This window comes from Excalfactoria chinensis, chromosome 7, assembly GCF_039878825.1.
Source record: "Excalfactoria chinensis isolate bCotChi1 chromosome 7, bCotChi1.hap2, whole genome shotgun sequence".
NCBI classification, from domain to species: Eukaryota; Metazoa; Chordata; class Aves; order Galliformes; family Phasianidae; genus Excalfactoria; species Excalfactoria chinensis.
The window spans coordinates 2,780,133-2,799,339 of NC_092831.1; positions in this window are offsets into that span (position 1 = coordinate 2,780,133).

Consider the following 19,207-nt stretch of genomic DNA (forward strand, 5'->3'; position numbering starts at 1 on the left):
GCCCATGATGCTCAGCCAACACCAAAAGGATATGACCTGGAAAGGCTGGTGCTCACAGTGGAGGTAGCACTGGAACCCTCTCCATCCCTGAATGCACTTCTTGCAAGGTGAAATTATGTCCAAAATGACCAAATAGGAACCTTTAGCATTTTTCATCCTTTCTATTTTTTTCCTCTTTTTTCTTTTCTTTTTTTTTTCTTTGACAACATTCCAGGAAATCCTTCTGAGTCTACAAAGCAACTCAGTTCAATGGGTGTGGGAGGAGAATGTGCCCATTGGTAACCCTCAGATATACACTAGGAGACCTGGGTGACCTAGCAGGACTGCTGCAGCTCATTTCAGCCTTCCATGCTGAGGTTCCACTTCTCTCCTGACACCTTTCCTTCAGTTGTGGGCTCTAAATAAAACATTAAAAACTACATAAAAACTAAGATTGGAAAATACCCCTAAGGATCAAGTCCAACTGCAATCCACTCCCATGATGTGCACTCACCATGTCCCTCAGTGTCACATCTCCGTGGTTCTGGAACACTTCCAGAGACAGCAATTCCACCACCTCCCAGGGCAGCCTGTACCTGTAATACCTATAAGGCACATAAGATATTAGTAATTACAGATACAGCACTCTGATCTGTATTTTTATCTCTATCCTTTGATTAAACCAAATAACTTATTAGTAGGGGAAACTGAGGCAGGGTTGCTTTAAGAGCCTTCTGAAAGAAAAGGGGCAAATCACTTGGCTGTCAATAGTGGGAATTCAATACAAGCTGGTGATATTCCCAGTGCTCATTTCAACACGCCCATCCCAAACCAGGCAAGTCATCACCACTTTGTTGCATACACTTAACATGGAGCTCTGAGTGCAAATACTGTCCGTACAGACCCAGAATACTGCCAAAGCTCAGAGATTCCCCCTAGGATCTCACAAAACACACCACAGTTTCAGCACTAGCTCTATGGAGGCTTGTCTTCTTCAAGGGCAGGTGTCAATACAGAAGGCAGAAATGGGGCTCATCCACTCTCAATCATCATGGCCTAGTCCTGCCACCAGCTCACCCTTAGCAAGAAGGGCTATCACAGTGACCCTGAGCAAGCAGAGAGCATGGAGATGTGGTTCTGATCCACGCTCCCAAACTGCAGAGTAGGATTTCCATAATGATTAACTCCTCTATCCCTTGGAAAATTCACTTTCTGTGCAACAACTGCAGACGATTCCCCTGTACGCCCTTAGAAATCTGTCTAGCTAACAGATCCAAAAGCCCAACACCTGTGTGTCAGCACGAACAGCTGTACGCTTGCCACTGCTCCTCAAGCTGCAGAGGATGCCACATGTCAGTTGCTTTACTTAGGGCAAGTGGGGAGGGCCAATCCATTGGAGAGAGAACACAGCATAATTAAGAAGCAACATGCTCTCTTGCTCCTGCTGCCCTGATTTTATTCCCCCCCCCCCCCACACACACATACACTTACTCTGTTTAAACAACTGATGTTTTGATGCTGATCTCCATGCTTGCAGGGCTGTGAACTCAGGAGGCAGGAGTTCTCACAGCACTCATCAGCTGGCATGTTAGAATAGAGATGCTTCCAGTTCAGCTACATTTTTGCCTTTTTTTTTCTCTCTCTCTCTTCCCTGAGAAATAATCCTTGCTAAGAAAACTCTTCTTGGAATAACTAATGGGAGACACAAAGTGTGCAGAACCCAAACGCAGGCATTCTGCACGCTGCGTGACAGCAACAAACGATTACATCCACCCCAAAACATTCACAGACAGTCGTGTTTGTTTTCATTGCATTCCAGATATCAGTTGCAATCAGTCTATATATATATATTTCTTTCCCTCCCATGTGTGCGTGTGTGTGTTCTCTCTTATATACAGAACCAAAGGAACATTTTGTTAAACCGAGCCTTCAAAACCTGCATTCTGAGCTTGTAAAAAAAAATGAAAGGAGAAATAAAGAAAAGAAGGATTTTAAAATGAAGCTCAGGGTCCAGTTGGAGCCATAATGTGAATTTATCCTCGGATGAATAATTTGCCTCGGTATTCCTAATTTGGCAAGTAAAGAGTGCGACGCTGCTTCACAGCCATTGTACCTTTGTGCTCTTAATCCACCAGGGGCTACCTATACTTGTCTGTCTGTACATTGGATCAGTGCTAGTGGAGGTCTGAAAAGCATCTCCAGCAATCTTTAATTCATGTGATTAAAAATTCAAAAGAAGCCCTTGTACCAGCTGTTAAACTATGTTAGTAAGCTGTAATTCAGAGTTCAAATCCCAGCAAATTGAAGGTTAGGTTAACAGGATCATTCAGTGGAACTGCATTATGTCGTAGCAACTAGAACAGTAGGTGGACTGTTTTACACAGGCTCATTTGCAGAAGATAAACTAAGGATGAGCAAACTCATAGCACTGCAAACCTTGCCTTGGATTTATTTGCCACCCCCCTTCTCTTTCTGTGGCGTGATTTTTTTCTTCAAGTCTGGCAGATGAAACCAACTGTGGGTTTTGTTTAATCTTTGCACAGATAGAGGCAGAATAAAATCAGCATGAAGTGTTTTGTTTAAGATTATCTGGAATCTGAGCAATGTGTTTTTCATCTCTGAGACTAATTAGTTTAAGTATAACAAAGGTGAAATGAGTCTGATGGTCTTAAGTCTACTGTTCGTTCTCCCTCAGTAAATAGTAAGAAAGTATAACAGAAAAGAAATCCACCTTATTTAGAAGAGTTTGCTCTGATTTATTCTTTGCTCGGTCTCATCCCAGCATAAACTTACAGGAAGTCTGGAAGAATCAACCTTAAGTGCATGTGAGGCCAGAAGTATTATTCACAATTATTATTTATTATTAGCACTACAACAGTCATTAGTTTTCAGCTGCAAGTGAAAAGCTATTGTGGAAAGTGCTGTGTATAAAATGACAGTATTTGCTCTCCAGTGCTTACAGCCTTCCCAGCTTTACAGAGCTTGCAGGGAGAAGGTGAGAAACAGGATGTAATATCATCTTTAGTTTGCAGATGGGGAATTATGGCACAAAGTATCTTTCCCAAAACCACACAGGAAGCATGAAGAACTAGAAGCTGAATCCTGATCTCTTGAAGGCTTTAACCAAAATACCATCCTTCCTGTCTATTGAAAGACTCCTACTTAGTATATAGTGGGCTGTAAAGCAGACCTTTAACGAGCCCACACCCAGAAACTAGATGTGATCCCATGCCCATAATACACATGGAAAACTAAAGCCCTTATAAAATACACCGATTATATCATTTCATTTGTGGTTCTGGTGACTTTGATAAGGTGGGTTTTGTGCAATAGAGAGCAATTCTGAAAAGGGAAGTCAATGGGAAAGTCTAGGAAGGACTGATGGCTTGCCAAATGAAAAAGAGTGCTGAGTATGAGCACATCTGGATGCTGGGAAAAGGAAACTCGAGGACAAGAAACAGGTGAAGAGAAGCTTACGGAAGAATGGACAGTTTTAGTAACGAAGCACAGGAATTTGCACAGATAGCAGAAGAATACATGTCTGTAGTTAGGAATTTGACCTCCATGTTGCTGGTAAGAGATCCACTAGTGAAAGCCTCAGCAGACTTTGCATGCATCCCTTCTAGTGATTTACTCACATGTCTGAATGTGAGTACGAATGTGACATGGGAGAAGTCATGCATCCTTTGGCCATGACACCTACAAACACAAAATTCATTCTCGTTTCCTACTTAAGAGAATATTTCTTCTGAAATTACTGAAATTCCTAACTATTTAAAGAAAATAAATACACATTTTAAGCGATTCATGTGCGTTTGCCTGTATGTGATCAACCTGTGGCTGGCTTCTTCCCTTTAAATCCTCCATTAACAAATCATTCCCGCTGTGGGTCAGATGTCATGACTAAACACATGGCACTCCCCAAACCCTTTTAATGTTTCAAGAAATAATGTTTTAAAATAACACTGTCTGACCAAGGGCTGTGTAAAAGTTGTGAAGGACTTGGCCTCGTAATTTAGAGTCATCATCATCAACGGGCTTTCACTTGGATAGCACCTTTCATTCAAAGATCTCAGAACACTTAATTTAATTAAGCCTTTCAACAATGCCATAATGCAGCCAAATGTTATAATAACTGCTTGTAGAGGTTTGAATCTGAGACAAAGAGAGGTTAAATGAGTCTCCCAAGGTCCCAGAACAAATTAATAACATCGCCAAGAGGAGGCTGCAAAGCCAGACCCGCAGCCCTCTCCTTCACCATGAGCTCCTTTCCTCCTCTTCCACCCTGACAAATGGATATGAACACAGGGGCTTTCTGAGGACTGTGGTCCCCATCTTCCTGGGAAGCAGTCTGTGTGACACTGAGGCTCGTGATGAGGACCACATCCCTTATTCAGGCTGTTTGGAGCCCTGCTTTCACTTCCCAGACAGTGAGCCAGGTTTCTGGGCAGGGTTAGCTACCCCATATAATGGGTGGTAGTAGCAGGAACATTTCCCCCCCAAAACAAGATGAGGGTAAGTCTGTCACTGCTCTCCTCCACACCAGCACTTCCTCTGGGCTACCTGAGGAAGTGGGATTGTTTGCTGCTTTCCCATGGCTACAATCTGCACTACATTCACGGTGCACTGAGCGGTCGATTTTGCAGCCTGTGAAGACCAAAGCTGGGTGAGCCCCCAGGCACCTTATCTGCACTGATGGGCAGGGCTCAGCAGGAGGAACACCTCATCCTCACCACCGCACAGTGTGCTCCCATGTTTTCTAGGAGGTCCCTTGCACAAGCTGCCTCATCCTGATTCCCTGAGCCTGGGAGATCTGAAGCACATACAGGCTGCAGTGGTATGGCTCCAGGCCATACAGCACGCACTAAGCACTACCATATGTCACAGAGGCAGCTAGACAAAATCTTCCCTGAAATGTGAAGAGGAGTGCTGGATACACACAAAACTTCGCTAGTTTCAAACCAAACAGCAAAGGTTTTGTAAAACAAAACCGGTTTACTGCTGAGATTCAGCAGCTGCTTTCAAATTTACAAATACGTTTACGTTCTGCAGAACATAAATGAGAAGTGATGGATTTCTGAGCTTGCTGCCAGAACCCCGAGGTGGGGATTTGCCTCTTCCCAGGTGCTGCTGCAGCGTTCGCGGCCCCCACAACGTGCAGGTGGAATGACATGGGACATCCTCTCAGCCCACAAAGGCCTGGAGCTCCTTGGCATGAATGGACACGGGCTTTACAGGAAGGATTTGGCCATTACTACGCTCAGTATTTCCCCATCATGGAGGGGCTCCAAAATCAAATATCTGACCCTCTGGTTTTGGGAACGATCGGCAAGAGATGCACCAGGCCCACACACGCGTGCAGGATGCATGGGGTCTCATCAGAAAGGCCCCATCACGCACTCCTCCAACTCTATAATCTCATGAACACAAATATTTAGTGTCCATCCCAGCCCCAGATTTATAAAAGGCCATCTGTTAACCGCTTTCACTGGTTCCCAATTAAGCCATCTCCATGGTGGGATTGATGCCACTCACGGCTGACACGATACCTTCAATTTGAGGATAAGACGGCTATTTGAACTAATTTCCTCGTGGAAAGGCCTTGTGTAATTGAACAGTGAAAACAAGCAGGGTTGGGCAGAATTACAAGCAGGGCCTGTGCTGCAGACAATACCCATTACACCAGTAACATCTAACTAAAGCACAACACCATACGATGCTTAAGAACGTGGACTTTTGCTTTTTAAAACCATCCCCCTGACTTTATTATTGAGAAGTTCAAAATGTGAGGTTGAAGGCTGAAAAATGAAAAGACAGCAAACAATCCCAATTGTATTTTTTAAATCTAATTATTTTAAGCACCATTTCAGAACACTGGGAGCTGGAGGCAGCATGGTAAATTATACAAATTCCTACAAAATTATGTGAGTTGAAACTACCTTGGAATAGTTTAAGCTTATCTATGTTAATTAAGTGAAATAAAAATATGTGACTTCATACATTAAAAAATGTAAAATATACGATATAAAAATATATATAACCTTTTGTCTCAAAGGTTAAACGGGCTCAATTCTCTGCATGTGCAAATGAGTGTTGCGTTAATCACCATCATCTCGTTCACCCACATTTCATGGAATTGAACGGATGGATACTTGTAGGGTTCAAGCTTACCTTTAGATTCTTACTCCATGAAAGACAGAAATCATAGAAGCATAGAATGGCCTGCACTGAAAAGGACCGCATTGGTCATTTAGTTTCAACCCCCCTGCTACATGCAGGGTCACCAACTACCAGACCAGGCTGCCCAGAGCCACATCCAGCCTGGCCTTGGATGCCTGTACGGATGGGGCATCCACAGCCTCCTTGGGCAACCTGTTCCAGTGCGTCACCACCCTCTGTGTGAAAATAATCTGGTGGGAGCATTCTGCTGGTGGGAGAGCTCACCTTGACATGACTCCATCACGCATCCTTAGTAGCGGCACATGGATGTGACCAAGTAGAGGCAGAGTCCACAGATGGAACCTGGCTTGGCTCACAGCCTTGGTGGAAAGTTCCAATATTTCCATCCAGCAATTCTTCAAAGTGTCACGAAGCTCACCTTTGGAATTTCTTTCAGTGCACTGAAGGTCGCTGCCCTAATTGGTGAACACATAACATGTTTTTAGTCACGAGATACACAATCTACTCCAGCATCAAGAAAACACTGGGCTGACACTTTATTACCTTTATTAACTATGTACGATAAACGCACTCCTCTGCTTGTTTCAATGGTAAAATAAACTCCCAGCATGGATGGTGGGGATGGAGCACGGCAATTTGTTTCAGCTCAGGCCTTGTGTCCTGCTCCCACATGCACCCCTTGGCAAAAGCATGGCCTGTGCTCCTACAGGTGTTACATTTTTTACTCCCCCAGTGACCAGTAACAGTGCTATTGGATGAGCATAATATATCTCAAAACAATGTGCTGGCATTGCTGAGAACGTACATATAAGGCCACTGAGGTCCACACAGCAAGGATTGCACAATAACCCATTAAAATAAACATTTGCAACCACAGATAGCTGGCCTGAAATCCCTGCTCTGATACAAATAACATCTGGACAACTTTTGTATGCATCTTCCAGCATAAAACACCCTTGAGAAAAAATAGAAGGCAAGCTAAAAGACAAAGGACCACTAAAGATTTTATTATGCTATGGGTGTGGTGCCATAAATTTCAGGAGATTCAGGCAAGAGTTGCCAAGCCTGAATTTAAACAGCATGTTGTTTTTAAAAGTTGTAACATTAGTGACGAACAAGTCAGTATTCTTACATAATTAATCCAGTGTGAAATAGAGTGACTGGAAGAGATCCAGTGGTTTAAAAATAACTCAATCATTTATAAGATCCACAGCTCTATAGGATTTAACATTAAGGCACAGGAAGTGAAGGCATCTTGGTATGGAGCATGCTGTTTTAATTCCACAAAAGCTTTGTGAATTTGGCTTAAATGGAGCTCCCTGTACAACAGCCCTGAGCCGCGCAGAAGCGAGGGAGGTTCCTCTCAAGTGGTCACAGGTTTAATGTCTGGGTTTTTGTCAGCAGGATTTGATTTCATTTCTCCTCTCTCCACCATTTGGAGACGTCTTTGGCTGGAGATGCCACAAAAGAGATGGAAATGGGATCTGTTTATTTATTTATTTATTTCATGGTAATGCTTAATTGGAAAGACTGGGAGGAAGACAAAGCTACACAGGGAGCTAAGGAGTGTCTTCAGATGAAATGCAATCACAGTATGAATTTGAATGCACTGCAGCCTTGAGTGTCATTTGTGAGTGGTGTTTTCAACTGGCAAGCTGCACAAACAGGTACATATGGGAGACACAGCGTGAGCAGGGCTGCGTGTAAAGATACAGACATACCTCCAGGTGAAATCCTCAGTCATTGCTGACCCGAAGTCATCACTTACGTTTGAAAACTGAGGGCTCGGTTCTGGAAGTTATTCTGACATAAATCTCCACCCAGCAAAACCACCTGCAAGAGTCAGACACGGTTACAATCAGTGTTTCTGCAAGGAGGAAGAAAGCTTTGTGGCTAGTTATACTGGAGCCCTCCCCTTGCATGTTCAAAACTGGGGGGTTGACAGTCCACCCAGCCCACCATTAGGGTGCCAGCTCAATGGCACCTCATCACTCATTGCTTTGTTCTGCTCTGTGAAAGCCCTCACCATGACACAGTTAGCCCCAGAGAACATTGGGATCCCTGATAAAGGGGCGTAAAAAATAAAGCAAGTGGATATAAGGTGTCTCTTCCTCAGCAGCGCGTTTCCCCTTTGCCTGGTTTGACATAGAGGATGAGAGCAGATACATCAAAATTGTAATCTCGAATGATCAAAATAAATCACATACAATTGATTTTGACTAATGTAAAACTAACTGAATACATTTCTGGAAACAGTACTTATGAATTAATAATAGTGATTAAGATGAATTAAACACACAGACTAAATTCTGCTCTACAACATGCTGACTTCCATGGAAACTGTGCATGCAGATAGGGTCTGAGTAGAGCAAGTTAATTCAGAATTATATTTATCTGTTGAATCCAAATAGTATGTTAAAAAGAATTTATGTGACTAAATAACATGCTAAACTTACCAATGTTTATTGAGCTTTGAATATTATATTCTCAAATTATCAGTATATCTGCTTAAAAATGCAAGATGTGGTTCTGTGAAATCCATCAGTGCCAGACGGCAGTGGACTTAGGCTAAGGGAAATGTATTCCACTGAAATGCACCATGTGGTACCACCTGTGAGGATTTACAGATGTATACTTAAGGTAGATTGATTCATGCAAGCTCAAATCCATCAGGTGGATAAATAGTGCTTAAGATTGTGAGTAAGAACTGCAAGGGATATGGGTATCCGAAAGGTAGCATTTGTCAGGTTAAACTCTCATTGTCTGGTATCAGTTCAGATTAATTCTGATGAGAACGTCAGTAAAGAACATGTAGGTGATCAGAGGAGAGCCTGTATTGCTGGAGATTAAAGTAGTGAGGTACACTAAGATGAAGCAACTTCTGTCTATGAGTTAGCCAGTGGGGGTTAAAAGAAGCTGCAAGATTTGCCATTAACAGAAATACGAATAGATATTATCTGGTTGTTAATGAGCTTCAGGAGAAGCTCGACAAAGGGATGTGACCATGAGAACCCTCCAGCAGCCATCTCAAAAGAGCATGGGGACAGGGGAAGTAAGAAAACAATAATCTCAGAGGCTGGTTAATATGGAGCTTGGTCAATTCTCAAATGGGATTTGGGCAAGAAATTCAGTGCTCAGTGTCCCTGCTAGTTCTGTGCCGCAAAAATGAAAGGGAAGGGGAAAGGGCAAAGGAGAAAGGGAATGGGAGAAGGGAAAAGGGAAGCAAGAAATGGGAAATGGGAAAGGAAATCATCTCTAAATGTTTAATACTCAGGAAAAAAAAAATAGGAAGATTTACCAAAAGCGACGACTTTAAACAATTCCCATCAAAATATTCCCCCAAAACATATTGACCACTATTAAATGTTTCTGCTATACAAAACTCACTCTTACGTTGTTTTTCTTGTGGCTCAAGGCAGAAACAGGCAGGACGTCTGGAAGGGACTTAACATTTATGCCTCACTGCCGCTGCTTGACCTCCTCCAGAGAAGAGAGGGCATGCTTGGGTTAGTCTTCATGTCTGTGGTGATTAAACAGCTCCTGGTCTCACCTCTTGCTGAATCCTAATGAAATATGGTATGTTGTCTGCTTGCTAGATATTAACAGGGAAATATTCTGTTTTCCCATCCACAGATGTTTGCCAAAAGGGAGACCACAGTTCACCTTTCTAACGCGGACCTTGCAAGGTTGAGCGCAAGGCAAAGACGCTTCTGCACTGAAATAGTTTCTTGGAGACTCTGATGGCTCTTCTGAATATGATAAGCTTAAGCAAATATCTGCTGCCAGATTTCTTACCTTAGAGCAGCTGCATACACCAGATGCTCTAGTTAGTTGACCATAGCAGAATTTTCTGTAGAAATCTCTTTTGTAGAAGAAAATATCCTTTCCAGGAAAAGGCTGTCGGGAAAGCCATAGTTGATTTCAAGTGTTTTCTCCCTGTGTTGTAAAAATACAGTGTTAGCTAAGAAAGTTTTAGTTGATTTCATTTTTATCAGCAACTTGAAAAATCATTGTGATTTACTAAAAATACGGTATTTTTGGAAATCCTCTCGTATGAAGAACGCTGTGGTTTTGAATTTTCATCCAAGAGTTGGATTAATTTCTTTCCTAAAAACAGAAAATATTTAATGGGAAGGGATTTCCATTTTCTACCCAGCCATGACATTTAGTGGCATTATTATAATTAGTTATTTTCATTCCTTTCAAGTAGGACCATTCATAAATATTGTACATTGTAACAAGTTGAGTTTGGGCCTACACACAAGCTAGTTTATATAGAGTAAGGTGGTCAAAACCAGAATCTGACTTTAGCAAAGTCTATATATAATTTATTTAATGAATTTGTATGAAAATATAATTACAGGACAGGTCAGACTATGTTAAATATCAATTTTTAATGATCAAAGAACCAAACTAAAATAATTCAATGCATACAAATATTCCAGCTTTCAGAACTGCTATCAAATAACATAAAGCAAATCAGACAATCAAAACTTGGTCCTCACTCTTCAAGATACTGAATGCCATCCAGCACAGTCATTAGGTAGATATAAGCTATGTATAACATAGAGTTTGCTGCTAATTGGTAGAGGCCAATCACAAATTAATCCAGAGTCCTGATAAAATAACCTTCGGTTTTCAGGACTCTGATTTTTATTACTCCTTCAACATGTGAAAGGAAAAAAGAATTTTCAATTGCATTGACCTGGGCCTTGTAAATAAACAGCACAAAGGAATGGCTTGGAAATGAAATTCTTAACACTGTCAGTATGACCTAGATCAGGGACACTGATGTAGGTACAGGTCTATCATTCACTGGACCTACTACAGATCAGGAGCTGGTGCTACCAAGCTTGGTGCCCACCAAAGAAGCAGCTGAGAAGACTGCAAAATATCAATCAGCTATAGATGACCAACCAGCTTTCTGGAGCCATTTGTTCATAGGGATGGTGTAAATCTGGCAGCAGTTGTCCAGGTACAAATGTCAACAGTTCTCAGAAGGTAAAGAAAATATTTTTGTCAGATGCTATAGTGCCCCTTACTTCTGCGATGCAAAGACACATTAAATGATCTGAGCTGTAGCATCCCCAATTCAATCTGTAACATCCCCATATATACGTATTTTAAATGTCCTAAACTTTGCTACAAGCTAAATGAAGGGGGGGAAAAATCAGTCCCATCACTTACAGATCATGAATTAGAAAAGTGATTATTTTCCTTTAGAGAAGATACCTACTGAAAAATGGTGACATTATGCTCTTTTCAGATGGATGCTGTGGCTTTTATAGATGCTCTTGGTACAATCCATTTCTGTGAACTGCATATTAGAAAGCTTTACCACTCCATTATAGATAAGTGTTATGACTGGGCTGGGAACACGTGCCTTGGTGCCACAGCATCTTTTGGCCTGCACTGCCTACATGCAAGGGAGAATAGCTGCAGTTAAGCTTAAAGTTGGGTAAGAAGGAAGTGAAGAAGAGCTCTGAGCACTGAAGGCACACAATGGGAAAACAAATTTGTCCTGTGAACAGGGACCTGGGATTTGCAATCCCATCCAACCACCTATTGACATCAAACATTTCAGCAGTGTTTCAGACTTACCTTTTGTATATGTTCAATCCTACGCTCTGTTTCTCTGCTATAATGCAAACACCCTTTCTTTGTATATAACCCAAATCCGAGCTATAAAATCAAATATTTGGCTCACATTTAAAAATTGCCCGAGAGAGCCACGTTACTCTTTTTAAAAGTAATAACTTTTAAAAAAGTAAAATTGCATTATTATTCTTTGACTTATTCCTAGTTAATAATCAGAATAGATTGTCTCATCTGCAAAGCTGACATTTTTACACTCCCTGTTTTCAGTAATATGAAAGTGTAGTCCAGCCCACACAACTTAAGATGAAATATTTCATGCAGTATCAGCTTTTTGTCAGCCATTGGATTTGTGTACCCATCAAAACTGCATCTTCTGAGAAGAGAAAGAATTAAGAAAAAGTCATTTACCCAGTTAATTCTGTAACCATTGATTTCAGTGTAAACCCCTTCCTCTTTATAAGATTAATTTTGTTCTTCCCATGTCCCACAGAAAAATCTTGAGCCCAGAGAAAAGCTGCTATGAAAGGGATACAAATGAATCTACTTAGATAATTGTAATTCCAGTCAGACACTGGCACCATGTAGTTCATGTTTTATCATAAGGGACCAATTTCTAAGATTTAGCCATCAGTCTAAAGAGTGCAACACAGCATTTAGACCCTGATACTGCAACAAAGACAGAGCTGGCTCCAGTCAAGGAGAGCACACCTGGGTCTTTACTCGAGATCTTCAAACAAGTTGGTGTTTTTGGGATGTAACAACAACAGCACTTGCAAAGGCTTCATGGTTCTAACAGTCAACACAGGGCTTGGAAGGGTAACCAAGAAAGAGAACATGGAATCCTGAATGCTGCCGTTGATGATGCCTACCCACCCTACATTTGAAAAGCAACATCAAATAAAAAGCACACCAGTGTCATGTGTTTTGTAGTAGAATCACCACAAAAGGATTCTCCCCCTCCTCTTTTTTCTAATCAAAGACTGATTAATTAATTCTCATTATCTCCATCTCTGTCACAAAGATAGCATGGTGACGCTGTCAGAAAGCTGTTGTAATTTGCCTCGGGCATGGCTGTAATTTGGTGGCGGCTGAAGTGATCACTCGTTATCTTAGTAGGTCCCATCATCCTCACAGAAAAATGCTCACAGGCAGGAGACGTGTACCCATGTATGACTGAAATAGGTGGTAAAAGCAGAATGAGCCTCACCCTGAGCAACCCTCAAAAGAACAGAGCAGATAAACCATGGCCTCCTACTTCCACAACAGCACTAAAGGCAGATTCAGACCAAGTTAGGACAGAAGCCAGTCTGAAAAACAACAACAAAAAAGTCCTCCTTCAAAGTAAAAATTGTTCAGGGAAAACTTGTATGCAGCAACTGCTATTGGGGCAGAGGGAAGAGTGAAAAAAAAGCCTCTCCTAGAAGACTTGCAGAGCAGCAGCCTGCTAAATGTGACCACATCAGGAAACAGTCCTCACCGCAGCTTCATCAGGGTGAGCTGAGACAACACCATAAATGTGGGAGACCAGTAGGACCAAGTGTTACTGGCAACGCGCAGTACAAACGGAAAGCATCCATAGACAATTGAAACCACATTGCATGAATCCTCCTCAAATCACAAGGTTAATGCAGATCCAGCTTTCAACTCAGTGAGCTACATAAACCAGATGAGGTACAGCGAACAATGGCTCATGCGGGTGTCCCAGTTTCCACCAACAATGTTAGCCACATTGGTGGTGACTCAATTTGTTTCCATCATATGCTCTTTAGAGTCGCCTCTGGCGGCTTTAATTTTCATACTCCTTTTCCAAATGAACATTATCCAACTGCAGCAAGAGGAGTTGGCACCCAGCAAAAGGCATGTGAAGCTCCATTTTCATAACATACTAAGTGACACAGGGTTTAAGGGTTGCTCCTCTTCCTTTTGACCCTTATGGCTCAGATTCAGAGTTCAGCTCAGAGCATGATATCTTCCTATGCAGTCATACATGAAAGCAAAAGGAGTCAGCAATAACCAAATAACCATATATAACATTAAAAAAATAAAAGCCAGGTTTGGAAAGAATGGATAGTTATCCTATGTGCACATATACCTGCCTTTTGTATTGCCTTGTACTACATCTTCTTTAGTGAAGAAGCAGCAAAATAGAATAACATAAATCTACATCTGACCTCAGTGAAAAGATCGTCTTTCTCAGTGTAACATACTGTAACATGAAGTTTGCTCTCCCAGCATTATTTGTTTAATAGAAATATTTTCCATACCACCTGGTTCTGGCAGAAAGTCAGAATTTGCATTTATATGAGGTACTTTATCAAATATAACATACAGAAGTCTGTTAAGTACACATTGCATTTTGTTTGTGAGAAAATCTGTTTGTATTTAATGTAGTTTTTAAATTAACCTTAATGAAAGCTTCTGAAAATTGTTGTCCTAAGCATTTGAAATATGCAACAAGAACTAGTGGAAGACATAAACATGTTTTCCATTATATGTTATCAGATAGTCCAAAATTACTACAAAAAAGAACGTGGGACTATGTTAAATTAGAAAGATAAGCAAGCATTTAGTTAAAAGGCAAAGGTCTTTAGAAGAGTAAAGCATCTGACAGTTAACCCCAAAGTCTTACAATCTCCTACTAAGAGGAGTACAGCACTTGCAGAATACAGTAGGGTGTTTTAACCACATCCACGGCTCAGATGAAACACGGGGCATGTTTCACAGAAATCCCGTGGTGGATGTTTGTTCCAGCCAATATTTATAGAGTAGTTGCATTCCCATGGCCATTTTGAAGATCTTACTCAAAGAATATCAAATACGATTTGCCCACAGCTCTATCTTTTGGAAAGAACCAACCTAAAAACCCAAACTTTATAAATGGCCTTGCTATACATAATCCCTTCAATTATCCAAATACTATTTTCTGTTGTCCTCTGCTGTCTGCTGATTTAATTTTCTCCTGTAGCATAAGACAGCCTGTTTTCAGTTGATAGTTACATTGGTGGCTTCACAAAGAACATAATATATGCAGGAAAAATCTTTGACGTTATAACTTTTGTTCCAGCCTCTCCTCTGATACCAGATTAAATCTTTTATTAAAGAATAAAGGTGATAAAGGTGATGCTGTGGAAAATTGCCAAACAAGGACAGGTATCCACAGGACATTTAGCCTATGTGATCACTGAGATTAGAGGGAAGCAGTACCCTAAGTAAGCATGACGATGAGTTCTTGGGACAAAAAATCATTCAAATAATAGCAATAAAAGTATCACTGGTAGTGATCAAGTAAGGGAAGGAAAATCTGACTAATGACTTTGTTTTACTATTCTGGTAACCCTTTGCATAAAGAAAACTCAGTAAAATCAGGTTTTAATCAGGGTGATATTTTTCTGGAAACTCTTTCTTCCCAACACATTCTGGCACTTAACCAGTGTTTGAATAACATTCCCACAGTTAAGTTTCGAGTCAAACTTCTTTTTCGTGAGCAACCGCTCTGGAAAACAGGAAAATCGAAGAGCTTTTCTCAGAAAGTCATTACTTTTCTGAGAGATATATAAAAAGGCAAATACTCAGTAAGCTGTTTATGTAGTCGCAGATTACAAAACAAGAAATGTTAAGTTCTACAAGAATCCATCCAGTAAGAACCTTGCCATAAGGTCTCATTGACACACTGCTGTGAAGGTGACCAAGATGTGTCATCATTACAGACCGTTTGCACACACTGAGATTCAGACTAAGCTGAACAAGTCTGCATCTATCCACACAGATCACCTCCAGTGAGGATCTGAGCTTTCTCCCTGACTCCATTTAATTTATATCCTCTCACTACTGTGTTGGAAAAATGAGGTATTTTTGGTTTTATTTTGGAGCATAATAGAGGCAGGGCAATCTAGCTGTCATCTGGGGGGTGGAATACTGGAAATCCTGTTTTGGATCGCGTTCTTAGTCTCTAGTTTAAGGGGAATGATTTCCTCTAACTGAGTTACAGATCACTGTGCATGTAGGGTGGTCACGGAACACCAGCTCTGCTTCACATTAAAAGTGGAATTTTTGATAGCCGAGGAGGAAAAAGAAGGAAGAACTGAAAAGTTGCGATAAGAAAATTCTGCAGTAGGGACTATTCCTAAATACTATGTAGTCTCATTGACTACATCAACTCATTGATTTCCAATGAGAGCATTGGAAACATTTAGGAGAGTCAGCCTCCCACAACCCTTCACCCCTTGGCTTTCCTCATATTTCTGTGAGACTGTTAACCAGACAACTACAGCCGTGAGAAGCCTAAAGAGTTCTCTTGATTCCCTTACCCTACAACTTGCAATTTTAATGTAGAGGGCATAGAAACCCTGACATCTCCAATGCTTCATGCTTGTGGCTTCATAAACGGGAATCTGGAAGGTTTAAGAGCTTGACTGAATGTTCTCTGTTTGCAGGTTGCAGTCCATAGCTGGGATGGGGGATGTTGACTTCTTGGGTGTTGTGAGGAACAGGGCTGTTGTAAGAATGCTGAGAAGCCAGGCTGGGTGAGGGGAAGACCTTAGAACAATAGCAGAGAGCTTGAGGACATCTTCCATGAATAAGAAAGTTCTTGGCGTACATAATAGCCACACTTATGAAAGTTTTCTGAGCCTTTCCTAAATAGCTAGAGGAGAGTCTTTTTAGGCTTTTTATTTTGAGAGATGGAATGAACAGAATGTGCACAGTCTTTGGACATGACGGGGAGAGAGATGGAACTGTGCATTTGTGCCTAGGCCAAAAAATAATTAAGGCAATAATACACTGTAAAGGAGTATCTTATGAAACTCCTTAAGGAGGACTTTTAGCCAGATACAACTGATGACAAGTATTATTTTTTTCTTGCATTAACTGCCCTAGCAGGAAGTATTATAAATACCTATAATAATTTATAAATGTATTTTAGGGTGTCAATCTGGTTGGTTTTTTTACATGTTAATATATTACACATTTGGTTTCAGAAGATACTGAACGCTGTCTAATGGCAGACCGTGAAAAACAGCGTGAGTGGAGGTTTAGGGCAACTTTGGAAAGATCTGGGGTTATATCATGAAAGCCAAATAATGTAAGTTCACTCTAATGGGATAAATATACCTATGAAAAACACTAGAGCTACAGGGTCATGGCCCATGACACAGAAGGGATGCAGAGGGTCTCTGGAGCAGGAAACTATTTGGCAACCTTCTGCCTTAGCTGGCTGGGAGCAGTGAGAAGCTAATTTAGTCAGTGGGTAGGAGAGGCAGCACTGAGAAAAGAGTTGGGAAACCAAAGGCGGCCGCACTGAACTATCAAGAAATGCATTTTGAAAGTTATTATGTAACATTACGGTCAAAACTGAAGATAAGAGGCTGATGCATCACAGCATTAGTGAAGTCAGTGTTAATATGTTTGCATAGATAAGGCAGATTTGGCGTAGTATACAGGCATAAAAATGAGGAGCCAACATTAGCTGAAACTGAGCTGAAAGCACCACTGCCAAGAGATGTAATTCTTGTCTTCATCTCCTGGAATATCAAGGTTTCTATAGTTTACAAACATATGGGTTTTCAATGCTATTACAACTGTGACATCGATTTAGAAGCTACAAATAGGCAAGAGGTTAAGATTAGAGCTGGCCAGGAATTTTCGTACAAAACAGAATTTTGCGTTTTAGCCAGGATTAGTTAAGATATCTGAGCTTTACAACATCGTACTGCCAGGTGAAAAAATGACTCACTCGCCAAGCTCAGTGCAGCTGGGATGAGCACTTCTGAATCGTGTTTGCACATAAACATCCACATAGCGTTGTCGTTATTAAGATGCACTAAAGAGAACTGTACCTTCAAACCGTTCAGGCAAGGGAGGGCACTTCGGGAGCCACTGCTTTCCTTGGATTTCACAAAGTGGCGAGGTGGCTCTGGCTTCTCGGTACAATAGGACAGCTTAACCCTTTATGTTATACTCAAGGTCTGAAACAACCTGTGCTTTTGGAAAAGGTCATCGATATTGAAGAACAAATGTTCTACATCCAAACATGTCTAAAATTAACATCTGGAAAATAAAAAAAAAAATAATCAAAACCAAATCAAATCTTGTTTCATCGGAAATTTCTCCTTTGGCCATGAAACCAATAAGCAAATACCATAATAAAAAGGAGCAAATGAAACAATCAAATAATACCCGAGCAGACAAAAAGGACAAAAATAAATCGTACCACACAGTGGACCTTTTTAAAGCTCTGTCACAGAAAGTGAAAAACCAGACAGAGAAGCAATGCAATCCTTTACCCAATCACTACGTGCTCAATCAAAGAATTCTGAACTTCAGCGGAATTCACTTAGACACTGGGGATTAAATGGGCAGCAACCTAGATTACAAATCAAAGAGCACCGAGCAGCGCTTGTGTATGTTCTGCTTATGAAAGCTGCTTAATGATTAAAGTCATCTATGCTTAAAAAAAGAAATAAAAAAAAAACGGAAAAGCAAAACTGTTGAGGTCTGAGAGTATGTCTCTGGATTGACAGGTCATAGGTTAAATCCAGATGAGGGTCACTCAAGCCTGGTGTTAGTCTAAATGAGTACAACATTAATGCCGAAAAATCCTCGCGATGAGCTCACCACCTGTCTGCTGCAGAAATCCGACCAGTCCAGGCTCAGTTCAAACTTGATGTTTACTTGCATTTACAGTACTTGCGTGCTGCTAACTAGGGAGAATGAAGTTAGTAATCTGGCTTTTGATTTCAATCAATTTGTCTAGCCTTCGTTTACTTTTGTCTACTGCCATGTAAAAAGGCTCTGTTTTTCACTGCAAGTACAACAGGATGCTCGTACTTCAGGACTTTCATTTCAATGCGATTTTAAATGTTGGTCTTTGTCAGGAAAACAGACAGGAAACATTCTTTAAAAGAAAAGTCTTACTTAGAAGATGTTCACCTTGAATCAAAACAAGAAAAGTCTGAAAAAGATAAAGGAGAATTTGGGTAAATGATAGATTGGCAGTCACGGAATCACAGAATCATAGGGGTTGGAAGGGACCTCCAGAGATCATCGAGTCCAACCCCTCTGCCAAAGCAGGTTCCCTACACCAGGTCACACAGGTAGGCACCCAGGCAGGTCTTGAATATCTCCAGAGAAGGAGACCGCACAACCCCCCTGGGCAGCCTGTTCCAGAGCTCCATCACACTCACCGTAAAGAAGATCTTGCACACGTTCATGCAGAACTTCCTGTGCTCCAGTTTCTGGCCATTTCCCCTTGTCCTGTCTCCACACACTGCTGAAAAGAGCCTGGCTTCACCGCTTTGTCCCCCACTCCTCAGATATTTATAGCCCCAGATCAGGTCCCCTCTCAGTCTTCTCCTGTCAGGAGCTAAACAGACCCAGTTCACTTAGCCCTTCTTCATAGGAAAGATGCTAGTCATAGCTAGGCAGATAACACTGACATTTAGGTCCTGATCCC